Source organism: Leptonychotes weddellii, chromosome 4 (assembly GCF_054177405.1).
Source record: "Leptonychotes weddellii isolate Sample4059 chromosome 4, ASM5417740v2, whole genome shotgun sequence".
NCBI classification, from domain to species: Eukaryota; Metazoa; Chordata; class Mammalia; order Carnivora; family Phocidae; genus Leptonychotes; species Leptonychotes weddellii.
In genome coordinates, this window is record NC_138372.1 from 160,912,283 (window position 1) to 160,931,105 (window position 18,823).

An 18,823-nucleotide genomic window follows, 5' to 3' on the forward strand; every position below is an offset into this window, starting at 1 on the left:
TGAGAGACGATGGACTCTGAAAAACAAACAGGGTTCTAGAGGGGAGGGGGGTGGGAGGATGGGTTAGCCTGGTGATGGGTATTGAGGAGGGCACATTCTGCATGGAGCACTGGGTGTTATGCACAAACAATGAATCATGGAACACTTCATCTAAAACTAATGATGTAATGTATGGGGATTAACATAAGAATAAAAAAAATAAATAAATATAGATCAATTTGGGAAGAACTGATATCCTGACATTACTGAGCATGCTTACCCATGAACATGTAATATATCTCTATAGTTCTTTGATTTCCTTCATCAGAGTGTTTTTGGTTTTCCTTATACTGATTTTGTACATATTAGATTTATTCATTAAGTATATCATTTTTTGAGTGCTAAAAAAAAAGAATGCTCTTTAAACAAGAAATAAGGGAGGTAATTACCAAAACAAGCAACAAAACACATTTAAAGTGATTGTCTCTGGGGAGAAGCAATGGAAGAAGGTGGGGGGGGGCAAGACAGAGTGGGTGGGATCAGATCAGCTTTGATTAAAGAACACAAAGCCTAAGTATTAATGTAAGTCCACACGCCGTTATTGAAAGCTGGAGGTTCACCCCATGTGTCAGGGTCAGGGCTGGAGAGGGTGGGGTACCACGACACCTGGGCAGGGGCAGGGCTGGAAACCCTGTAGTGCTAGACGCGGGTTCCAGAGAGTTCCTGAGCTGGGCATAGCCTACAGTCCAGAACAGTCACCCGGCCACCGCCCTACGGGCAGCCGCCCAGAGCCTCAGGTGGGTGTGGGGGGCCGGGAACCCTGGGTCCTGGAGGGGTTGCGGGACTGGGGGGCAGGGAGGGGGTTCCAGGCAGGAGGGCAGGCCCGCAGTCCCCCCTCCCCCGCGCCTCTCCCGGCCTGTCCTCTGCACCTCCCCCCCAACCCTTTGGAGAGTGTCTACTTACTCTCCCCGATTCCAAGCTGGCGCTGGCGCTGCCCTCAGAGGGTCCCCCAGGGTCCTCTCGGTCACTACCTGAGCCAGCACCATCTCCCTAGGCGCCCCCGCAGCCGCCCCTCTCGACGCTGGTGTGGACGCGCCTCTGGCGCCCCCTACAGGCCTGAGCAGGCCCACGCTTCCCCAGGCCGCAGTCACTTTGCGGGGCCCCTTCCTCCGTAGAAATAGCAAATATTGTCATTTAAGGCTGTGTTGGCCCATTCCCAACAACACGGAAGTTTCTCTTTGACTTTAAGTTGGACAGAAAAGGAAAAAAAGACTATTGGCATAAAGACGAATATATTAATACTCTGTATTAAGATACTCTCTTAGACCTAAAATCTTCTTTGTTTCTTCTGATTTAAAGTAAATTAAAACATTTTCATGGGCCCTAAAAGTAGCGTGGGCCCTGGGCACCGTGCCTGGTGGAGAAGCTGGTCCCTCAGCTGCCTCCTTTCCCTGGGGCTGCAGACAAGGCTGGCCCCCACATCACAGTGGAGCCCTGGGTCCCACTCCCCTGGACGGTAGTCCTAAGCTCCTGCAGTCTCCCCTTTCCAGTGGGCAGTGAGTGCTGGTCCTACAACACGTGCACTGGCTTGCAGTGTCATTGCCCTGCTCACAAGCCTTCGGTGACTGCCAGGGCCCACCTCAGGAAGGTGCTCACAGAAATGGCAAACTCCATCAAAGACGTAGGAACAAAATGCTACTGGGGCCCACCGGAGGGGGAAACAGAGGCTCATCCTAGATGCCTCTACCCAGAAAACTCAATTATGTGTGCTAAGAGGAGCGAGAAGAGAGAGGAATCCCTGTTCCCTTCTCATGCCACCCCCATCTCCTCTCCCTCCTCCCACCCACCTGGGCACCCACTACCTCAGAAAAGCAAGCAAGGCCAGAACACAAAGGGTAACAGCTTATCAACAAATGCCAACATCAACTTGTTAGTCCTCATAACAGTCCAATGGAGGATGTACTGTTATAGATAGTAATTGTCTATATTTTATATAAATATGAATAAATTTCTACTTTACAGCCGAGGACACCAAGGAGCAGAGAGATTTAGTAATGTTCCCAAGGGAACACCTGTTCTAAAACTAAGAAGGGAGTCCTTAGCCTTGGAGCTTCTCCAGGGGAGTGATTTAAAGGCTATTTCCAGGGTGGTTTTTGACCACCTGGGATTTCCACCTATCTGCTGACTTTAGAACCCAGCCCTGGGTCAGAAGCACCCGGGAGAAGTCTGCTCAGGGCTCCCCACTCCTCACACTTCTGCTAGAAATTCAGTTCAGCTGAGACTTCACCAAGGTCTCCACAGCCTTGTAGGACACCTGCCCTCTCTTCGCTCCTCCAGGAACATGTCGTCCCTGTTTGCAAGGGACGCCAGGAGTGTGGTCAGAGAACTGGGCAGGAGAGGGGAGCTGGTGCCCCCGCCAACAGCCTGAACAGCGCCCCACACCTGCGCCCCTTCTGCCTGGTGAGGAAGAAGCACAGACGCCACCCCAGCCTTGGGACACCCCCTTCATCCCTACAGACTTCTCCCTCATGGATGCACTGGAGCCCAGCTCCCCCATCCCAGGTACTTTCAGGTGGGGCCTGTGGGTAGCAGAGTGTTGCAAAAAAGACAGATTCACATGGCTGAGAAAGCAGACAGCCTCTGCCCAGACACCCTGTGGACACCTATCCTCCATGTAGGGGAAGGATGAACCCATGTTTTTCTTCCTCCTGTCCCCAGTTGTGTGATAAGTAATGATAATTTTAAACAACAGTAATGGTTTAACGTGGGTCAGGTGCTTGCTGTGTGCCAGAGCCCGTGCTGACAGTTCCTCAGCTAATCCTCACAACCACCCTGGGGGGAAGACCCTGTCACTCTTCCCTCCCCTTTTTTAAATGGGGCAACTGAGGCTCCAAGACTTAAGTGGTTTGCTCAGGGTCACACCCAGCCAGTAAGTGGTGGAGGCCAAATTGGACCCCAGGGCTGAGGCCTTAGCCACGCTCAAACCTGCCTCGCTCGCCACCTGGACCTCTCTTCCCGCAGAATTGAACTGGAGCCAATTCATCCAGACCTGGGAGATGGTGGCAGGAGCCGTGACAGGGGCCATGAGTGTGAGCACCAGGCTGCCGGTGACAGGGAACAGTGGGGTGATCCACAGCTCCACACTGACTGTACACACACTCATGGTTTCCCCTCACATCTGGGAAACTCTGATGAAGAGGTGAGAGTCAGGTGGGCCAACCAGGCTGGGCTCTCCTGGCTGAGGTCTGTCTGTGGCTCTCCTGGCTGAGGACTGTCTGTGGGCACAGGTCCTCCAGGCTGGAGTAGGGATCAGGGAGCAGGAGAGAAAAGCCCGAGGCTCTGGCCAGCTCGAGGACCTCCAATGAAGCCCCTCTGAAGAGTGGGTTGGGATGGGAGAGTCCACCATTAGCAGAGAGCCCAGGGGCCCAGGGACAAGGGGGTGGGTGGTTAGAAGGGCTTATTTTAAGTCAGAGATTTCAACCTAGATGGAAAAAAAAACAAAACAAAACAAAACAGAAACGTGGTAGCTGCTGAGTGGGAGGCAATAAGGAGTGTTGAAGACTATGGCTAACTGCGGACACAAGCCTGCCTAGAGCTGAGCAGCAGCTGCTGGGGCTGTTGCCAGGCAGGACTGTGAGCTGGGTGGCACCATTTCTTCAGAGAAGCTAGAAATTGAGATTTTTATGTGAAACCTACCAATTCTAATATTTTCTCAAAAATTCTGAACACCTCATGGGCCAAATAAACATAAGCCTTTCGTCCAACTCAGCTTGTAGAAAGCCACATGGTGGCCTCTGGTCTGGACATTTTATACCTTGTAGAAGACAGATGTCCAGCTCCCCTCAGTTTCTCTCCTTTTCTAGCCACCCCCAAGTGACCTTAAGCAAGCAGTCCCTAAGTCCAGGCCAGTCACACCAGGGGAGGCCTCGTCCCAGGAGGCCTGGTCCCAGGAGCCTGCCCCACCCCTAGACATCCTTACAGGAAACTGAGGACCCCAAAGCCCTCGTTCCTCAGGGAGCTGCAACGCCGGAAGGAGAAGTAGAGCCTGTATGTGGTGACAGAGGCCGTGGACACCACGCACGACACCATGCTTCAGAGGCTCAGCAACGCAGAGAGAGCAGGATGGCTCGCCCTCCTTGGGCCGGGCCACTTAAAGGTGCAGGGTGTGCCCTAGGGGTGCAAAGTCGGGTGTGCTGGGGATGCTGGCAGCCACCGAAGAGCTCCCCCTCCACCCTAACTCCTGCTAAAGGGCTGCCCCACTAAAAATCGCCCCATCTAAACAAGAATGGGATTCCTGGGTGCTTGTGTTGTGGCTCTCAATTCTGATGACACGTTAGAGTCATCTGAAAAGCTGTTTTGGTTTTTTTTTGAAAATACCCAACACTGCCCCGCCCAACCCTGTTTTCATTGGTCTAGAATGGGCCCCACTGGCTGGTATCTTCTGACTCCCTCCAGATGATTCTATGTGCTGCCAGCGTTGCTATCACCGCGGAGGGGGTCTGCATCAGCTTTGGAACCAGGCACACCTGGGTACAAATCCCAGCCCTGCCCCTGGCTAGCTGTGTGGCCTCGGGCAAGTCACTCGACCCTCTGAGTTTGCCAGTTCTTGCCCCGGAGGAGAACCAAGGGAGATTAGGCAGCAGTGGGGAAGGTGCTGAAGACACTGGTGCAGGGACGCTCCGTTTCCTTCCATGTGCCTTCCACGTCCCAGATCTGCTCCTCACCAGCTCAGTCCCTAGGTCATTTAGCGCCTGTGGGCCTCAGGTCCCCATGGTGACAAAGGAAGTGTGGGCCCCACACTAGTATCCTGGGGCTCAGGGACTCCTGTCTCCCACAAATTAAGTGTGACTCAGCCTCACAGGAATGCAGGTGAGTATGGATCACCTATCAGTCAATCTCCAGCTTCCATTGCTGAATACTGTTTAGAAGCTAGAACACAGTACAAAATGTTCTCTATCCATTTTTCTCATCCATCCCTCCTGATGATTCTATAAGGTGGGTACTATATGTCAGGTTTTCTGGGAGCTGAACCTGGAGCTCAAAGAGGTTAAGGGGCACCTGGGTGGCTCAGTTGGTTAAGCATCTGACTCTTGATTTTGGCTCAGGTCATGATCTCAGGATTGATGGGAGCCCTGTATCGGGCTCTGTGCTGAGGGTGGAGCCTGCTAAAGATTCTCTCTCACTCTAAAAAAAAAGAAAAGGAAGGAAGGAAGGGAGGGAGGGAGGAAAGAGGTTAAGCTCCTTCCTCAGGAGCACACAGCAAGCAAGGGCTAGGGCCAAAATCCAGACTGGGCCTACCTGGTTCCAACACCCATGCGTTTAATCAAACCAGTTACACTATAATGCCACCTCTGAACACAGCAGATGGCTGGCCTTCTAATCAAGGGTTATTTGAGATGTCAATGAGATGTTAAAATATGCAGCCTCGCTCCACTTGCCAGTTGTGGGAAAGACAGGGGACAGTACAAGGGGAGGGAGGGAGTTGCTGAGGGGCAGGGAACCATCTTGGGATTACATATTTGCTGTTGATTTCTTACTCTGTGGGACTCCAGATGTGTCATGGGACTGGCGTCAGTGTAGGGTAACCAACCTTCCCAGCTTACCTGAGCGAGGGCTTTCCTGGAACAGGAGTCTTTCAGTGGGAATACCAGGACAGTTGGTCACCCTAGTGGTGAGTGACAGAAAACCTGAAATGACAGTGGCTCCAAACAAGAAAAGATTTCTCTCTTAGGTAAAAGTCCAGATAGGAGCCTAAGGCAGTGGCTCTGCAGTGGTGGATTGTAGTGATCAGAGACCTAGCTCTTCCGTTTTGTCACTCTGCCACTTTCTGGTCCGAGATGGCTGCTCTAGCCCCATTGATCATGTCCACATTGCAGCCGGCAGAAGGAAGAAAAGGGCTTGCACACACCACCCCCATCCATTTGCATCCCACTGGCCAGAACATGGAGCTGGATTCAGGCCAGCCAAGTGCCAGCGGAAAGGAGGTGTTCTCTCACTGTTGCTTTTTTTTTTTTTTTAAGATTTTATTTATTTATTTGAGAGAGAGCAAGCAAGCGCGCGTGCATGCGCATGAGTGGGGGGAGGGGCAGAGGGACAAGCAGACTCCCGGCTGAGCACAAAGCCCAATGCAGCGCTTGATCCCAGGACCCTGAGATCATGACCTGAGCCGAAATCGAGTCGGGACACTTAACTGACTGAGCCACCCAGGCGCCCCCATCTTACTGTTGCTTTTAAACTGCACTTTCCCTGGGGCGCCTGAGTGGCTCAGTCATTAAGCGTCTGCCTTCAGCTCAGGTCATGGTCCCAGGGTCCTGGGATCAAGCCCCGCATTGGGCTCCCTGCTCTGTGGGAGGCCTGCTTCTCCCTCTCCCACTCCCCCTGATTGTGTTCCCTCTCTTGCTGTGTCTCTCTCTGTCAAATAAACAAATAAAATCTTTAAAAAAAAATAAAAAATAAAATAAACTGCACTTCCCCTGTGGGAGTAGGGTGGATAGCAGGGGGCCCCTGGGCCTCCCAGGGCTTGCCCCCGCTGCGCCGCAGTCTCCACCTCTGAGTGAGAGGGGCTGACTCAGAGACCACTTGGAGGGGATCCAGCTGCGGTGCCTCATGACTCCAGCTCAGCCTTTCCCAAAGCCGGTACCCCAAACTCTGGACAGTGCTTAACAACACTAAGTGAAAATCGTTTCTTTTTTTTTTTTTAAAGATTTTATTTATTTATTTGAGAGGGAGAATGAGAGAGAGAGAGCACATGAGAGGGGGGAGGGACAGAGGGAGAAGCAGGCTCCCCGCCGAGCAGGGAGCCCAATGTGGGACTCGATTCCGGGACTCCAGGATCATGACCTGAGCCGAAGGCAGTCGCTTAACCAACTGAGCCACCCAGGCACCCCGAAAATCGTTTCTTTACTGTGGGACTTTTTAGAGCTTTTACCATGCCAATGTGTATTGCTCTGACCCCAGAATGCCCTGGGGTTTTTTTCTGGAAATATCTTGTGTGCAACCTATTTTGCTGTTCTTGCTGCCTGAGTGTCCGCCCATCCCCTGCTTTTGGATCTTCCTCTCCCCTCCAACCTCTACACTGATCATCAAGAGAGATCCATGCAGGCCCTCCTCCTGCGTCTCCCCGTGCCCTGCTCCTGTCTGCCCTGAAGACACCTTCCTGCAGGTCCTCGAATCCTGTGTGGACTTGAGGTCCTGTTCTCCCTGCCTCCTCCCTAGCTCCAGGGTCAGAGCCACATGGCCGAAGAGAAAGCAGTGACCATCCCCCGGGGCACTGTCCTGGCCTACAGGGTGCTGCAGCTGGTGATCAGAGAGGACTGCTGGGGTAAGTGGAGGCTAGAGGCGCAGGGGCAGCAAAGACAGGACTCTGCCTCTGGGAGGGCTGGCAGAGGGGCAGGGCTACCTGCACATGTGGAGCAGCGAGAGGGAGACGAGGCTATTTCCCAGTGGCCTGAGCACGCAGCCAGACAGCTCCACCTTCTGGCAGCTGTTACAAGGATCTGAGGAGCAGGGAGGGCCCCCGAGGTCAGCTGTCCAGGAGGACTTACACCCGAGTCTGCACCCCACTTAGCCTAGGGGCAGGGGGGGGTCAGGGAGAAGCTGCATTTGATGGGAGGAAGGGCTGTGTCATCTAATTAGCACAGAGAATCATGCGGACTGGGTGGTCCTGCCCATCCTTAGCCCAGGGGTGACCAGTGGGAGGTGGGGGGTTTGCTCTCCCAACAATGCTGCAGCCCAGAGATGGGCTGGGGACTGAGCACAGGGTGGGACCGCTCTGATGCTCAGATCTGGCCCACTGAATCTGCAGGGCTGGCCTTGGGTGGGGGGAGAAGGAGGAGGAGGATCCAGCCACCCTTGCCCTCTGAAAAGAGCAGGAGCCTGAGTCCAGTGCACTGAGGTCTGAATGGCGGCTTTGCTGGTTGCCCTCTGTGTGGCCCTGGAGGCGTCAGCAAATGTCTCAAGCTTCAGCATCCTCGTCTGTTAACGGGCTCGTGCTGCCTGCCCACAGAGTGCTGTGAGGCACAGGACATAAAGCTGTGAGGCCCCTGGCTCTCTGGCCTGCACACAGTAGGAGCCCCATAATTGCTAACTATCTGCCTCCCTCTCAGGCACTTTCCTCTTTTGCCCTACCTGTGCTCCCACACAGCTATCCTGTACCTGCCTGAAAGAAAGCTCGGTCGAGACTTTAGTGGAGGTAAGGAGTCCTGCCCAGGGCCTGGAACCCAACCAGAAATCATCCCTTCCCACAGAGAATGCTCTGACACTGCTCTTGGGGTCCCTTCCCTCCACCATGCCGTCACCCCATGTCCAGGGGCAGGGAGGGCCATCTTCCAGCTGAAGCATGGGCTCTGAGCAGGAGGGGGAGAAGGAGGAAGGAGAGTGAGGTGCAGGAAATAGGGAAAGGCAAGGATAAGACCCATGACTGCTACCTGCTATGTGGTGGGTACTCAGTAAATGTTTATGGAAGGAAGGAAGGGAAGGACGGATGGATGGAGGGAAGAATGAAAAGCAGGCACACACAAGAGAGCTCTGCCTGAGTTGGGAGCTTCACCAGGCCAGGACTGTGACACCAGGACCTCCTGGTTAGGCAGAATATCCGGGCAGGCTAGCCCTGGGCAGGGGGGCCTGCGCCCAGGAGCTGGGCATACCTATCCTCTCCCCACAGACTCAGCCTACAGTTGGGCCGTCAGTGAGGAGCCCAACTTCCAGGGCCTGCAGAGGCAGGTGGGTGCCCAGTTGCAGGACCTGGCCACGCTGCCCACAGAGCTGCGGCACCCGCTGCTAAGTGCCCTCCAAGAGCTGCTCCAAGACCCTCGGGCCCTGCAGGAACTCAAGGACATGGTAAGGGGCCCATAGGCTGGACCAGGGGCTGGGGACTGGGATCCAGGAAAGGGGGGTGGAACAGGGAAATGAGAAGCAGGAATAGGGATGTGCTCTGAGTCTCGGTAGTGCCCCACCTTGGATGGCAGGGTGAGGATGGCCCCGTGGTGACCAGGCACAGGCCTGTGCCTGCTTTTGTGTCAGACACTCGCTGAGCATTTGCTCACTAAAGCCCAAACGAGGGACCTGGCTCAGCACTGCTGGCATCAGAAACCAGGCTCATTCCATCCTCACTGGCATCAGAGGGGACACAGTGCCAGGGGTGGGGAACAGGAGCTTGGAGGATTGGGTGCAGGGCTAGGGGGCAGAGGAGGAGACCCACAGCCTGTCCTTGCTCCCCTTTGCCCCTGCCCTGCAGATGGAACAGGCCCTGGACACTGGGGTGCTGGGACAGCTGGTTGGCCCTGGGGGCTTCATCCTAAGCACCATCCGGAACCCCTGAGGCAGCCTGTTGACCTCGAAAGGCAGGGCCATCCTCTGCATTCTTGGAGCTCTTGTGGGTAAGAGGGATGCACAAGGGGCTGGGGTGGGGAGGAAGAGTCCAGAGGAAAGTCCTCCCAAGGCCCCTGCCCAGCAGCCCTTGTGTTCCCTGACCACCCTCTCCGAGCAAGCCTTCTCCTGTCTGTTCTGTGCTGTAGACAGTCCCAGGCCATTCCCACTCACATCTGATTCTCTGTCCAAGCTCTGTCCAAAGTCAGCATGGAAAAGCACAGCCCCCATTTCCTCAGTTTGCTTGTACCTTAAGTGAGGGTAATTGGCATCACATTGCAAGACGGTCCAGCCCTTCCTTCAGTGATGATTTACTGCGCATCCACTGTATGTCAACAAGGCACCAGGAAAAACTGAGGCAGCCGCTCTCCTCTTTCAGGCTGTAGTGGGGACAGACATCACACCAATATAGACAGAGAATTACCAACAGCATGAGAGTGTCTGTCTAACAGAGGCCCTGCTCCAACCCAGAATGGAGGCAAGGCCCACAGAGGGAGCTAGGAATAGGATCCCCTCACTGGTGGCCTGCAGTGTGGACAGAAGCGCTGGGGCAGGCAGGAGGACAGAGGCTTTGAAGCCTGGGCCAGGCTGTTCTGTTGTCACCTTAGGAAGTTGGGATCTTAATTTCCCAGAACCCCCTTCCCTGAGTTCTGGGTGAGAATCCCCCAAAAGAGGAACCACCATGAGATATGGGGGCCAGAAGTGAAGTAGCAGCCATTCATCTCTGAAGCATCCCTGATGGACAGGTGCTGCAGTGCCCACAGATTCCCAGTGCTTCCTCCCAACTGCTCATACTGCTGACCAGCAAGGCCTTGGTCCTGTCACCACACACAGGGAAGCCAAAGCTCCCCATCAGCCTCTACCAGCTGCATCTTGGCAGTCCCCTTCCCACTAGCCTTCACGACTTTCCACCTTGCTTCCTGCACTTCAGCCATGGCACTCCCCGTGCTGTCGTTGCTTGAACAAGTCAGCCTGCTCTGCCTCAGGATCTTTGCACTGGGTATTCCCTCTGCCTGCTATACTCTTCCCCCCAAATATTCACAAGGCTGACTGTGTTTACTGTTTATCATCAGCATCCCCCTGCCAGAAATATAAGTGCCATGAAAGCAAGTGTTGTTTGTATTACTCACATGCTCGATCTACTGAACACATGTCTGTACATCATAGGTGCCGAACATCCATTAGGTCCCTCCCCATGCACGAAAAGGAAATTGAGGGGCAGATATGCCCCTGTGGGGCTAGAGGAATGCTATTCCCCAAGACTGGAGCTTCATGTTTGGAATCAGGCCAACCTGGGTTCTCACTGTAGTTTTGCCCCTGACAGGATGAAGAATCACCATTATCCTGGCTAATAACCACCTTGCAAAGCCACTGGGGAGCAAATGAGCTAATGTGAAAGCCCTTCGTAAAGGGAAGCCCACCATCCACCCTTCATGGGTCGTGTTTTAGGGAAACTGAAGGGTTGGAAGGGGTGGCAACTTACTCAGCACTTCCAGGGCAGGCACAGTTCCCACCTTCTTGAACCTTCTCGGGAAGGATGGCCCAAGAGGTACGTAGTGGAGCTTGTCTCCACTTTAGGGCTCCAGTATCCCAGCCATTCCTGGATTACTAGGGCCCACGAGGAGACACGCAAGATGCTTCAGATGCTCGGTGGCCCTCAACCCTATCTCTCAACAGTGCTCAGTGACACCCAACATTGCCTGCTGACCCAGTCCATGGAGAGAGGGATCATGCCCCAGCAGCTGGAGCTGGTGAGAGCCTCCAGGATGGGGTGTGGAGGGAGGATATCTGGGGGAATATCCCAAGTGGTCTGTCGGGGGTCCGGTCCCCAGTCCCTTGAGAGCCCTTTATCAGCACTCACTCACAGAGGGGCATTCCCTGGCTCTGACTTCTGAGTGCCCAGGCCTGTGCAACCTCTGCCGGGTGGGCCCTCTGCTGGGTGGGTCATATTCACTCACATGTGGGTTTATTGATTATGCTGAATCCATACCTTGTGCCACCAGGCCCTCTGCTGGGGCTGAGAATACAAAGTGAAAGAGGTTCCACCCCTCACAGTCTGGTTAAGGGACTATGCAAACCAGTGACAACAAAGAGTGCCTGCTTTAGCTCAAACAGCTATGGGGTGGCTTTGGCAGCTATGAGGACACCAACTACAGGGTTCAGGGGCATTTCCCAGGGAGTGACCCCTCCATGCAGTTCATGAATTCATGGATGAAAAGATGGGGGAGTGGGGGGCAGAATCCAGGCAAACAGCACAGGCAGAGGCTGGGAGCTACTAGGGAGTGTTGGAAACCAATGACTCCAGCCAGTGTGCGAAGAGCAGTGTTGGGGGTACACTATTTTGCCAAGCCTCAGCTGTAGTGGGAGATGGGGGAGCACTGGCCCCAGGCTCCCACCCTCAGGGTGGGTTCCACTGATGCAGGACCTGGGAGACCTGCCTGTTCATTCTGGGTGGTTCCTTGCAGGTGGCGAGCATCTTAGAGCCAAACTTTAATCAGATGGAGGAAACCACCTTTTCTCTCCCACTAGAAGTCCTCTCATCCCTGCAGAGTGAGGATGCAGCCCTCTCCCGGAGCCTGGTGGAGAGCTGTGGCCTGGAGCTGCAGGGGCCTAGCCAGCAACTCATGTGGGACCCTGACCTGGTGCCATAGCTGTCTGCACTCTATGGGTCCCTCACAGGGCTGCAGATGCTGGCTGCACCCAGCCCTGTAGCCCTCTAAGCCAATGGCTGAGAAAGGTGCCACAGCCTCCCCTAGGGTTCCAGTCCTCCTGCCTCCAGGGACCTGCTGGCCCAGGCAGCCATGGGTGATTACGGGCTCCACCAGGACTGGCGCACACGCTTTCCTCCATCCCTTTCAGGACTGGTCTCCAGACATTAGTCACCCATCCAGCTGCGAGGGGGCGGGGGCACCCATTAGTGTAGGGTCTCACCTTGGATCAGAATTCTCCCCTGAGAGGTAGTAGAAGCTGGTTCCAGAAGAGCCGGGGCTCCATCCACCGCCCCACCGCCGACAGTTGTGTAGCTCTGTCTGTAGCAAGTTACTCCCCTCTCCTGCAACATTAACGCCCTATGAAATGGGTCTAAGAATCCCCAGCTCACAGGACCGTAGCGAAGACTTAAAAGTTGTACATAAAGTGCTCAGAACAGTGCTCGGCTGTCAGCTATTATTGCGTGACGTGGCTATTACTGGTCGTCTGGCTACTCTGGAGGAAGCTGTAGGACCTTTCTCCAGCTGCGCAGAGGACCTGACGGTCTCCCCTTAACACCTGCTGCGCGCCCTCAACCTGGCCTGCTTTCCCGGCGCAGGATGAGGGAGATGGCGGGAAGTTCCACTTGGCCTGCGCGGGCCTGCGGGCCGGGACTCCTGGGCCGGGCCCTCCGCAGAGCCTTGTCTGGTGGTGGGAATTTGCCAGCGACGCCGCACAGCGGATAACCGGAGTCCTTTCACGGTAGGAAGCATCTCCGGCAGAACTCGCACGACCCGACATGGCCGTGACGAGGAGGAGCTGTGAAGGAGTGCACGTGCGCGTGCGCCTGTGCGCGTGTGTCCGTGCGTGTGCGTGCCTTGCGCGCGCAGGGCGTGGGAAAGGAAGAGGCTGAGGACTCGTGTCGGTTGCAGGTCTTGGAGCTCCTGCTCGGTTCTCTTGACTTGGCGGAGCCCTTCGTAGCCGAAACAAAACCCCGGACAGAGCCCCTGCTTTTGCCCAGGCCCGGCAAAATGTTCGTTTCCACTGAAAAAACTTACCTAACAAACAATGGCCTTTGTAAAAAAAATTTACAAAGGTCTCAGAAATGTATGAAGAACACTTGAATCTCCGTAACTCCTCTACCCAGATACAAGCAGTATTGACATTTTGGTAACATTTGCCCATCAGTGTTATTCCCATGCATTCATACAAATCATCTTGCAGGTAGCTGTGTGAACTTAGGCTAAGTTTCTTAACCTTTCTGAACTTCTGTTTCCTCTCCTGTAAAGCAGGGGTAAAAATATCTCCATGTTAGAGAATATCATCAAAAAGACGTGACTGCCAATTGACCTGTGAGCTGGACACAGGCACTCCCAGGCTCCTCACCCCCTACTCTGTCCTTGGAATGAGGGTTGCACTTGCCTTTCCTGCTCTCAGAGGCTGCCTCAAGGACATAGCCTTGAGGTGGTGATGTGATGTTGAAGACACCTACATGGTGTATAAATGAACATAGCGCCTCTTTATAAACTTTGAAGATCTGGAGGGCAGGTGCAGGGATCCATTCATCTTGTTGCCACCCAGCACAAGACCTGTATGTAAGTTCCCTTCACTGATATTAAAACTAACCCCCTCGAGTGGCCTGCCGCTTTCTGAGGTCTCTCTCCCTGCCCTCTCACTACAGGGGTCAGTTTCAGATCATACCCAGGAAGCTGAAGCTCCCAAGAGGGTTGTGAACCAGCACTCCATGTATTTGTACCCTTTCAATAACATGCTCACATACAGTGGCCCCTCAAAACTATTTTCCTCCCTTTGTAGGACCCTCTAGAGAGCCCACCCTAACAGTACTCACAGGAAGGCCCTTGTCTAAAATCCCCTTTCAGGGCGCCTGGGTGGCTCAGATGGTTAAGCGTCTGCCTTCGGCTCAGGTCATGATCCCAGGGTCCTGGGATCGAGTCCCACATCAGGCTCCCGGCTCAGCGGGGAGCCTGCTTCTCCCTCTGACCCTCTCCCCTTTCATGCTGTTTCTCTCTCGCTCGCTCTCTAAAAAATAAATAAAATCTTTAAAAATAAAATAAAATAAAATCCCCTTTCAGCAGCTAAGTCAGAGTCTCCAGGCGCTGTGAGCTTGTGGCCAGCAGAGGAGGCAGGGTAGTTGAGCTGCCTTGTAGCCATGGGGGTCTGAAACAAGAAGCATCTCTCTGCCCTTGACCATCCCTGTGCAGCTCTCCCCTTTCTTTGGACCTCACAAAAGCACATAGGGCACAGCCTGGAGGCCAGTGTTGCCTGAGCAGCTTTTCCAGGTCTGAGGTGAGACCTTAGAAATAGGGAGAATGGGTCATAAAGCCACTGACAGGCAGAAGGGGGACCAGAACCCATACAGTGGTCTTTCCCCTACCCAAACCATTCTGGTGTCCACCTTCCATGCCCTCCCATCTCCCAGCCTCTCGCCACCTAATGCTCCGAGAAATACTCCCGCACTGGGCCAATGGGGGCCGGAATCTCAGGGCAAAAGCCCTCAACTAGTGAAAAATGCTAGTGCTTACTGAGCCAGAGATAATCTCCCTGCTCCTGCAAAATATGCTCCACTCACCTCCTTCCCACTTCCTTCCCACCCCATACCACCTTCCAGGTGTTCAAGCCCCAAACTTGGATCATTCTTGACTCCGATCTGCTGGGGACACCTGTGGCTCTCCCTCAAAATATATACCAGATCTCATTCCTTCTCACTACACCCAGTGCAATGATCTGCCTTTATTTCTTGCCTCGATTGATTGATTGCCTCTTGCAATTCCTTAATTGGTCTCCTTGCTTCTGTCTTGCCTCATCTCAGTCTGTTCTTGGCAGTCAGAGGGTTAGAGTTAAACCTTATCAAAGATATCAGTTTATATCAGTCCTTGCTCAGAGCCCTCTGATGACTCAGAGCAAAGGCCAAAGTCTTCTGGTTGGCTGCTATGGCCTTATGTGATGCGATGCCATTACCCCTCTGACCGCACCTCCCTCCCTGGCTCCCCCTGCTCCTCAGGCACTGTCTTGCTTTGAGGGATCTGCAGTTGCTCTCAGCTGTCTGCCCAGGACCCCTTTCCGCAGACACCCTCACTGCTAACTGCCTTCCCTCCTTCAGTCCCAGCTCACATGCTACCTTCAAGACACCTACCCTTGTCCACCCTACTAAATTGCTAACTGGTCCTCTGCCCAGCACTCCCAGTCTACCTTAATTTTCCCATAGGCCTTAGTATCTTCAACTGTACTGTATAATGATTGAAATCAGTCCAGTAATTAATTCCATCTAGACACTGGGAATACAGCAGTACAGGGAACAGACCTGGCCCTGCTCTAATGGAACCGACCATCTGGGGTGTGACACACAGACACTAAACAAAAGTTCCACGATCACTTTGCTAATTCCTGCCATAATCATGATAAGCAGGAGACTGCCGACCTGGTTAGGGGAATCTAGGGCCTCCTCAGAGCTGAACATGCCCTAGGATTCCACTTTGATCAAGCACACTGATCAACAGCATGACTTTCCCAGATGTCACTGACAAATGTGCTACTTTGGGAGATATGTCTGAGGGCAGAGGGAGAAGGATAAAGAAGGGTGGCAAGAACAGCAGGGGTCAGGCCTCCTATTGTTGTAACCTTAGACCAACCGCAGATGGGCGCTGGTGGGTGAATACTACCCTCCTCTGCATCCAGAAGGACAGATCCAAGGGGCTTTCTACAAAGCTCCCCAGAAGGGCCAGGAGCACAGAGTCCCAACATGAGAACCCAGCCTTGTATTGACTTTCCCTCCTGGCCTGTTTCACTCTGCCCAGCCCCTGGTTCTGCTCACTGGGACCTCCTCCAAAAATTACCCACAGCACACAGCCCTTGCTCATGCTCTGCTTCCCATGGACACCCCAGGCTAGAACAGCAGGTTCAGTGATAAGTGAAGTGGAGACAAAAACAGAGTAAGGGTAGTGCGGAGTGTCTGGGAGGTTGTCATTTTCAACAGCAGGGGTCAAGGTAGGCCTCCCTGGTAGGTAACATCTGCACAAAGACAGAGGGCATGACCCACCCACAATCCCAGTAGGGGGACCTGCCACTGCAAAGGACTTGGGAGAGGGGAGTGACCACCCTGTGCTCAAGGAACAGCAAGCTTAGCCTGGCCAGGGGTGATGGATGCAAAGGAGACACATGATACTTGCACACATGCACGAAGACTCCTCCTCACACCACTGTTGACAATAGTCTGGAAAGAGCCGGAGTCCATCAAACAGAGGGATGGTTAAGTAAGTTATAGTACATCCATATAATGGAATACTACACAGCATTCAAGAAGAATGAAAACACTCTTTATATAAAAATATGGAACAATTTCCAATTCATATTAAATGAATAAAGCAAAATGTGGAATGGTGCATATAGGAAGTTGCATTTGGGTAAAGGCATGGAAGAATAAACATGAATGACATAAAATTTGAACCCAGTCTATTGCACTTACAAAAGCCATACAAATTATTTCTCCTACAACCACACATTATTGAGGAATTTCTCAAAAAAAAAATCTTGAATGCTCCTGGTGTTATGTGTCAACCCAATATTCAGACCACACCATGGAGAATATACACCCACTATTTGCTTTTACTGTGGCTTTTTCTATCCGAATACCCTCTCTGAACACCCAAAACATGCTGCCCTCCTCCATTCGGGCCCCACCCGGAACCCATCATTACAGTCCTAAGACACAGTCTAAGTGGGCTCTGGAGAGGTACTTACTAAATGTTGACAGACATAAAGATGTGCTTGTGAACACACTGACTGAAGCAATGTATCAGTACACTGGAGTTTGATGCTTAAAAATCATTGTGTTGTTAATTTTCATTTCAAAAGGCAGTTCATCGCCTCTCCATTTAGAAAACTGGAACAACCACACAGTGTTTATTAGTTATAGGATCTTTAAAGGGTTCATTAAAATTGAGCAGCTTTGCCTAGCACCTTCACTGAGGGAAGTAGAACTGGTACTGTTGACTACTCTAGAATAAATGGAAAACAATACACGTTAATGGACAGGACACTTGGAATAGACTGCGTTGTTGTTTTTAATACAGTTAAATGTCATGATGGACATAATGAGACTGACAGCGAGCACTTTTGATACGTACAGGACATTATGGGCATTATCTGGCATAATCCTCAGGGCCACTGTAGAGGGGTAGGTATCTCAAGTATTACCCATTTTGTAAATGAGGACGTGGACTCACCAAAGTCACACTGAGTTAAACTCCAGTCCACCAACTCCAAAGTCTGTGTTTTAACTGTTCACATTCCTACTGCCTTTTGCAGATAGTATATACAAGACATGTAGTATATGATGTGGAATCAAACATTAGAGATTTTGTTTCAATTCTCTCATTTTACTAATGAGGCAGAGTTCCAAAGAAGTGATGTGGCTTGGGTTTCCTGACTCTTCATGCACAGATCCTTCTATGCATTCTTCTATGCATCACACTGTACAGAGCCTGAAATATGCTCGGTATGGGATTATTTCATAAGAATTTATGGGATGGAGTTGACTGCAATCTCAAAAGGAACCAGAATGGCATTTTTAACTCAAAAGACCTAGATTTGAGTAAAAATGTTAACTATCTTTATGACAAGTCTAAAATATTTTGAGCAATCTTAAAATAGTCGAGTGCTTTTTAATCCCAATCTGTAAAGGGAAAATAGCTGATTGAAATGTTCTAGTCATCCATATTGAGGGCTGTAGAAATGGGGCAGTGGCGAAGAGAGTCATGATGCAATGGGTACTTTGTATCATGAGGGAAGAGGCACAGGCACTGGACTGAGAGGAGCAGAGATACTGAGCAGAACTGTGTTTTAGAGGGGAGAGGGGGCTAGAGGAGGCCGGGTTTCGAGTGTCGTTAAGATTTACCGACGCGGAGCAGGGTCCCACCTCCAATTCGCAGGGCAGACCCTGCCAACTCACCTTGGCCCTCTTTCTTGATGAGCCCATGGTCAGTCCCATTATCCTTCACTCTAGGACGGATGTTACGAATAAGAAATCAGACTTGGTAGGTGGGAAGTTGACGATTTGTTCTCTTTGGCCATCTGAACGGCAACTATTCGACCCGAAATTAAATCCGTGGCAGCAGGGATGGCTCCTTTTATCACACTGCAGCACTGCACTTCTATCACCCCCAGTTCTCAAATAAACCTGCTCTTGTAACTAGCAGAGGGGTCAGCAAACTCTTTCTGTAAAGGGCCAGATAGTAAATATTTTATTTATTTATTTTTTTTTAAAGATTTTATTTATTTATTTGAGACAGAGAGAATGAGAGACAGAGAGCATGAGAGGGAGGAGGGTCAGAGGGAGAAGCAGACTCCCCGCCGAGCAGGGAGCCCGATGCAGGACTCGATCCCGGGACTCCAGGATCATGACCCGAGCCGAAGGCAGTCGCTTAACCAACTGAGCCACCCAGGCGCCCCAGATAGTAAATATTTTAGCCTCTGAGGGCCATATGGCTTCTGTCACAAGAATTCCATTCTGCTGTTGTAGTGCAAAAATAGCCAAAAATAATATGTAAACAAGTGAGTGAGGCTGTGTTCCAATAAAATTTTATTTATGGACACTGGAATTTGAATTTCATATACTTTACATATGCCATGAAATATTCTTTTGATTTTTCTCAACCTTGTAAAAATGTAAAAAACTATTCTTAGTTCACAGGCTGTACAAAAATAGGAGGTGGGCAGATTGGCCTGCAGACCAGTTTGCTAGCCCTCAGTCTGTAGTAGATTTCTCTACTTC